A 7,405-nucleotide genomic window follows, 5' to 3' on the forward strand; every position below is an offset into this window, starting at 1 on the left:
TGACACTCAAAGTAAGAGGGTCCTCAAATTCAGGTCCAGTGTTGCAAGAGAAATATAAAATTAGGTAGGCATCTTGGGTGGGGAGATCTGGGGATGGGAGGATCAAAGTCAGTGAGACACACTGACCTAGACTTTAGCTAACAGCACACCATAATTCCCCCAGGCAATCCCAAGTGTGATGACAGTTTGGGAGTGAGATATCCAGCAGGCCTTCTCAAGGCAGCAGGAGCTGACCAAGGAGTAGAGAACATAGACCCCAGGACCTGAGTGGGGAATAGAAAAAAAAAGTTGAGGGTGAGGTGAGATTAGGAGCCAGTACCTGTGTTTGGAGAAAGTGAGAGTGGAAGTGGTGCCAGAGAATCCAACAAGGCAGATGATGGGGGAAGCCATTCCCAACCTGGGATCCTCTCATCCAAGATATGTACACCCATACACATGGTATGTTGGGATGTGGCTAGTTGCAGGAAAGGGGAACTTTCTTCTTGGGAAAAATAGGGAAGTGGCGGGGAGGGTAGTTAGAGAATCTTTGGGCATTGGAAGTGGAAAGAAGCCCTTCTAAAATCTGCCCAAGATGAGCAGGGTCCAATATACAATTAAGGCACCCCTGATGGCAAAGAGGGATGAGGATAGGGTGATGTTTGGAGGATTCCTGGGGTTCCCACTGGTTCTCACTGGTTGTCTTAGTTCCTGTTCTAGAAGGTCATCATCCCTGGTGCTCCACAGGCACTCTTCTCCTCCTCCCACCAAAGTTTGGGAAAGGGAGGGTGAAGGGAAAGGGTACCCTGAGCTGGTCCCATCAGCCCCAGAAGCTGAAGCCACACAGGAGGGAGTGAGGTTTACAGTGGCTTTAATTTGGGACTGGCAGCACAGGGCATGGGCTTCTCCACTGCCCCACTGGAAAGACCCCACCTGCATTCATCTCTTGCTTTGGCCATTTAAGTATGGGCCCCAAAGCCAAGCAAGGGCCCTGAGGAGAGCAAGTCTGACTGAGTGGACAGGACAGGGCAAGAGGCCGGTCACTTTGGCATCTCTAAGGACAACACCTGAGGCTTCACTTTGAAGTATTAGTTGAATCTGATCACCATATATCTAAAGAAGTCAAAGTCAATGGTAGAAAACTGGTTCTGGATGAGAGCCTAGAATGCCCAGAAGAAGTGAGAGGCCAGAACAAGCTTATTAAGTTGTACATAGAGTTTCTCCACCTCCCTGGGGGTCACAGCTGTCTTGCCCCAACCATCCTTGTAGAGCTGCTTGTGGGCTTGCAGGTAGTAATTCAGCCAATGAAGTTGAGTCTTCTGGCTGGGGTAGAGGCTATAGTCTACCTCATTCACACCTACAACTCACTGTGTGCTTGCCATCATCAAAGGCTTGGTAGTTGTAGCCAGCATATTCAAGGTCTATAAATCTGGCATGACCTTTCTTTTCATTATAGATGATGTTCTTGCAAAGCAGGTCATTATGGCATAATACTATGGGAGAATCCAGCTGTGAAAAGATCTCCTTCAATCAGTCCATTTCCTGCTTGAGGACCTCCACACTGGGCATGTTTTGGGAAAGGCTGGAGTTGAAAAAATCCTGACAACAGTAAAATAGCTGTACATTTTAGGCCACATGTTTGGACAGATAGCCATTGTCATGGATGGCGTGGATTTTTGCCATTTCCCAGGTAATCAACCTGAAGAGCCGGGCCCCAAAGTCATGCTGGCAGAAACTCATAGCACAAGCCATTTTGGAAGGTACGATAGAGTTTGGGTGCACAGCCATGGGCCTAAAGGAGCTGGAAGTTCCTGACCTCATTCTCCTGGTCCACTAAACCCTGTATTTTATAGATGAGGAGACTAAGGCCTTAATAGGTTAAGTGACTCTTCCAAATCTATGTAGATATTAAGTGGTAGAACTGAAATTTGAATGCAGGTTTTCTGACTGATGGGCTTGCAGTCTTTCCGTTGTACAAAGGTATATATCATAGTGGGCAGAGACCTGGCTCTGGAGTCAGGAACACTTGAACTCAAATCTAGCCTCAGGCACTTATAAGCTTTGTGACTCTGACACATCATTTAATCTTCATCTACCTCAGTTTCCTCATCTGACAGAGGGGAATAATAATAGCATCTAACTCTGATTTTTGAAGAAAGCACTTAGCACAGATCCTAGCACATAGTAGGAGCTATATAAATGTTATCTATTGTTGTTGTTGTCATTGCTATTATTAATGAGTTTATAGATGGTACAAAAATTGTATGGTCTTTAGCAGTGTCTTCTCCCACTTCCATCATTCTGTAATGGTCACTGCAGATGCAGAAGGGGGCCACATGAGACAAAGGTTTGCTTGCTTCAGGGACTGCCATGACCCAAGAATTCACCACCAAGTGATGATGAGTTGATTTATGATTACTGTAGACCGGTCTTCAGAGAGGAGACTTGTTATACTGCTAGGCCATACCTAAAGACCTACCAGAAAGAAGGAGCACAACTGCAAAGTGTAATAACAAAAGATATACAGGGTTAATGGACACAAATTTCAGGAAGTGGACTCCTTGGTGGACTCCCAGGCACCTACTAAGTGCTTAATAAATGCTCATTGCCTGACTGAATGACTGAATGGTGGGAGAGCATTAACATCTCCGGGCATCAGAAAAGGCATTGGGTAGAGGAACCTGAGCTGATTCTTAAAGAGAACTTGGGATCCTATGATGCAGAGATGAGAAGGGAGAATATTCCAAGGAAGGGGGCCAGAGAGTGCAATCACAGGCAGAAATTGTTAGTACCCTCCATCACAAGTACTCCCCTGTCTCTGAACCTCCATGAGCTCAACTATGTGTTGGAGATATTGGTCTTCCCATCATAGTTAGACTCTTAAGAGACTCTAGAATGACTGGGACTCTTTCTAATTCTTCTTTTTGTCCTGTGAACTAAGCCTAGGTCCCTCACCATTTGCCCACTTTCCTGTCAGTACTTTGAAATTTGGATATCTGGGATCTAGTTTATGTGCACCCTCCCTACAAAAGCGTTCTTCCAGAGCCAACCATATCTTTTCATCCTATGAGATGCTTGTCTAAGACTTCCCATAAATTCTCAGTAAGAGCTACCCCTATATGGGGGGGGAGGGTTTGGAGAGGGAGAGTGAGGCTTCCTCTAGATTTCTTAACATTGAATGGATACAAATGGAAGATGCATGATATCTTTGTTTTCTATGTGAATTGCCCACCCTCTTTTGTGGTAATACATTTCTCTGACATTCTCTTTCTGAGCTTCAACACATATTTTGAATTGAATGTAAAGGGAGGCAGTCTGGAGTAATGCAAAGAAGCCTGGGCTTGGGATCAAAAGACTTAGCCCTACTGTTTTTGTAGATTTAGCTAGTCATTTGTCCACTCTGAGCATCACTTTTTTCTTCTGAAAAAGGAGAGGGTCAGAATATATGATCTCATAAATTCCTTCTAGATATTTAAAGCTTATTATCCAGTTAATGAACTACCCCATTTTTACTTCCATTAATTGTCTTTGTTATTTCCCAGAATAAAGTTTCCTTCCTTAGCTAGCACTACTCCATGTATTGTTTTCTCCATTAGAATATAAGTTACGTGAGGGCAGTCTTCTCTTGTATTATTATCTCTTGTACTTAGCATAATGTTTGGCAAGAAGCAAGTGAATATACTAGATACTTTAAATTCTTTCAGTCATGTATTCATTAATTTATATTAATATATACCTTTTCATATATTGTGTAGACATTTGGTAGTTGTGTGAACTCAGACAAGTTGACCAACCTCTCTGAAACTCAGTTTTCTCATGGGTAAAACAGCACCTATTTCATTAAAGTTATCATGAGGACCAAATGACATAATGTATGCTTTAAAAAAGTCTCATCTTCCTGAGTTCAATTCTGTCCTCAGACACTTACTAGCTGTGTGACCCTGGGCAAGTCACTTAACCCTGTTTGCTTCCATTTCCTTATCTGTAAAATAAGCTGGAGAAGGAAATGGCAAACTGCTCCAGTATCTTTGCCAAGAAAACTCCAAATGGGGTCATAGAGAGTAGGCCATGACTGAAAAACAACTGAACAATAACAGTATAGTTAAATTATCAAGAATAGAAACTCTATTGCTTAGCCACAGACTCACATCCGACCCTAACTGTATACTGAGCCCTTTTCTTGGTCCCAGATTGAGACTTAACACTATAAAGAAAATATGCAAAAAACTATATATAAACAAGACATATATAGAATAAATTGGAGAAAATCAACAGAGAAAATGGCTAGTATTAGAATTTTCCACACCGTTTACTTCACTGGCCAAAACTGGGGTTGGGGATGGCATTTAGGGATGGGGGAGGGTGGAAGAGGAGATAGAAGATGAGCTTGCTTCTTCATTACAACTGGCTTCTGGTTCCAAAGAGTGACCCTGCCCAATCAGAGGTTAGCCATAAAGCAATCATTATGGTATTTGTTCTTGTGGATAATAGCCACAGAATAAACCCTAAACTTAGTTTCCACCTCAGGTCTAATCTGAACCACAGTCCCGATTCTAAGCACATCTTGGGCACAGATAACTGAGATTCATTTTACATACCAGACACAGATTGTTCTTAATTTTGCCTTCCAAGTTACTCTTAGATACCATCGAAGGAAGACAAGAAGATATATCTATCTGGGCAGGGGCCTTACTGGGACTTAATCCAGTAGACTTAGTGGTGCTATATCTATCCCCGATGATCTCCATAGAGTTACACGTGGAATATCTGGCATACTGCTGAATCACATTCATCTGGTGGTTGAGTTCCCTAAAAAGGTTCTGAAGTGTTATCTGATCTGTATATAGTGGCACAAGTCACAAGAGTTTTGGACTTAGCATCAGAAGACCTGGTATAAAAATCACTCCTCTGTTACTTATTATCAGCATGACCTTGAAAGGTCTGAACTTCAGTCTCATCTATTAAAGGAAGAGGAGGAGGAAGAGGAAAAAGAGGAAGAAGAGGAAGAAGAAGAACAACAAGAAGAAGCAACTAATAATAATATGCCTGCCATATTCACTTCACAGGGTTGTTTTGAGAAAAGTCTTCTATAAATTGAAAGCAGGATGGAATTGTAAGCTACGTTTATTGATATTATTCTCCCTTCTCCCTGACTATCTTCTTGCCATTTGGTTTACCATTGGTGCTAGAGGCCGTGTTCAGAAGTTTTAACCTTTTCAGCTCTGGAACTCCCACCCTAGGAACCCATTTGTCCACAGTCATATTCATCAGAATTCAGTTCACATCCTACTAAGTCCCAGTGATACCGATGAGGTGGAAGTCATCTCCATAATTCAAGATCTATAATCCGTGCTGTTTATCACCTATATTTTATGGATGTGTGTACAGATGTCTGAAGCTATGTGCTTGATGGTTTGTACTCTTCTTGAATATTACCTGTTTCCAAAGTTTATGAAGTAGAAAAATTCTGTGAAAAACTTAACAAGCTCCTCCAAACTAAGTACATCTCTTTGTCTTCTTTGTTTTTAACCTGAATTCCTACTTTCATTTTTTTTTAATTCCTGGAACACTTTATTTTCCCTAATAACCAGGAGAGTGAAGAGGTTTCCTCAAACCCCATTTACCTGCTCTTCTAAGAGGAAACCAACCTTTGCTTTGAGCATAGATAGGAGTAACTGTGCCCACAGAAGAAAAACAAACCACTCACTTTGAAAGTTGCAGCAAAATCCCTCCCTTCTTGTATATTTACTGGAGATTCTCAGTCCTCAGTCCTTGCCTATTGTTCCTGTTAATAGGATTTGTGGCCAATCTACACAATGACCTGTTGAAACAAATTGCCTTTTGGGCATATTTATTTGTTTCCTTGTCTCAGTACCAGGTGCCCTTGAAGGAAGCATTTATTAAGTACTCACTATGTTCCAGGCACAGGACTAGGCCCTGGTGTTCCATAACACTTAACCTAACACCTGGTAGGTTATTACTCTCACTTTTCTCTGGAAAGCCAAGACTCCTGGGTAGACTCCCTGCTATTCAGTGTTTATCTCTGGACAAAGATGATGTACCAGAGCACCTGTCCGGATTGGACTAATCACAAAGGGAAGCAGATCATGCTGAGATTAGGCTCCATTTAGCTCAGTGCATGTGTAGAAGAGTATCTCTGAGACTTATCTGCTTCAGTCCCAAGAAACAATGAAGAACATACAAAACATAATTGCATACTTATTACTCTTACAGGTATCATAGTACAGGTTAAAGAAACCTCCAGGTGGCCTCTATTGCTGAATCCCAAATCTTCTAAGAAGACCTAGTATACTCCATTTATTTTAATGATAGGAGAAATCAACCATTTATCAAGTGCCTACTAAGTACCAAACAATGTACTGAGAGATTTATAGGTATTATCTCACTTGACAAGGTACTAAGCATTCCAGGCTCCTAAAGGCAATTCTCATATGCCATGGTTTCCAGTCTTTTTTTTTTTTAAATTTATGGAATAAAAGAAGCATTTCTATTACATAATACAATAAAAAAGATGATTGCACATGAAACTGCAAATCTACTATGTATAACTTGCTATTCTTTTCAAATATGCAACAAAATTATCATGTACATTTCTTTTTTTTCCCTTTATTTCTTCCCTACATCAGGGAAGGGATAACTACCGTCAGACACAAATACATATATACATATATACACACACATGCATACATATATAGATATACATACCCACACACATAAATATATGCATATATGTACATAATATGTAAAATTGTTTTTATTTATTATTAAATTCCAGGCTTTTATTCATTCTGGGCATTTCTCTGGGCTTCCGCAAAGTCCTTGATAAAATGCAGCCCCCAGAACGGAACCCTGCACTCCAGGCACAATCTGAGCAGGACAGCACTGCAGGACAATGGCCACCCTTGGTCTAGACCACAGGCTTCCATTACTTCAGCCAAAGACCACATTAACTCTTTTGGTGGCAGCATCGCACTGTTAACCTGTGTTGAACTTGTGGTCCATTAACACCTTCAGATTTTTTAAAAAATATAACCTCTTACATAACCACATATGCCCTCTCCTGAACTTGTATAGTTAAATTAGTTTTGATCCAGGGAAAGGAATTTGGCTTTATCCCTGTTATACGGTTAATATTTGATTTGGCCCAATGTTCTGTTATATCTGAACATATTATTTTTCAGTCCTTACTCCATCAGCCAATATGTTGGCTCTTCCCTCCCACTTTGGTATCATCTGCACTGTTGAACAGCATGCCATCTACATCTTTATCCAAGACACTGATAAAAAGGTGAACAGCAAAGGACTGAAGGCCTCTACATAGTTGAGTGAATCAGAGGGTTTAAGGAGAAGGAGAATGCTGATTTACTGTTGTATAGTCATTTTCAGTCATGCCCGATTCTTTGTGACC

The 7,405-nt window shown here is 41.2% G+C and overlaps 1 pseudogene; it reads right to left on the reverse strand.

The window, feature by feature from the left end:
- Window positions 1-1,016: 1,016 nt before the first annotated feature.
- LOC114030421 lies at window positions 1,017-6,965 on the reverse strand (annotated as a pseudogene).
- Window positions 6,966-7,405: the final 440 nt, after the last annotated feature.

The sequence above is a fragment of the Vombatus ursinus genome, unplaced genomic scaffold (genome assembly GCF_900497805.2).
Source record: "Vombatus ursinus unplaced genomic scaffold, bare-nosed wombat genome assembly UNPS02005236.1, whole genome shotgun sequence".
NCBI lineage: Eukaryota > Metazoa > Chordata > Mammalia > Diprotodontia > Vombatidae > Vombatus > Vombatus ursinus.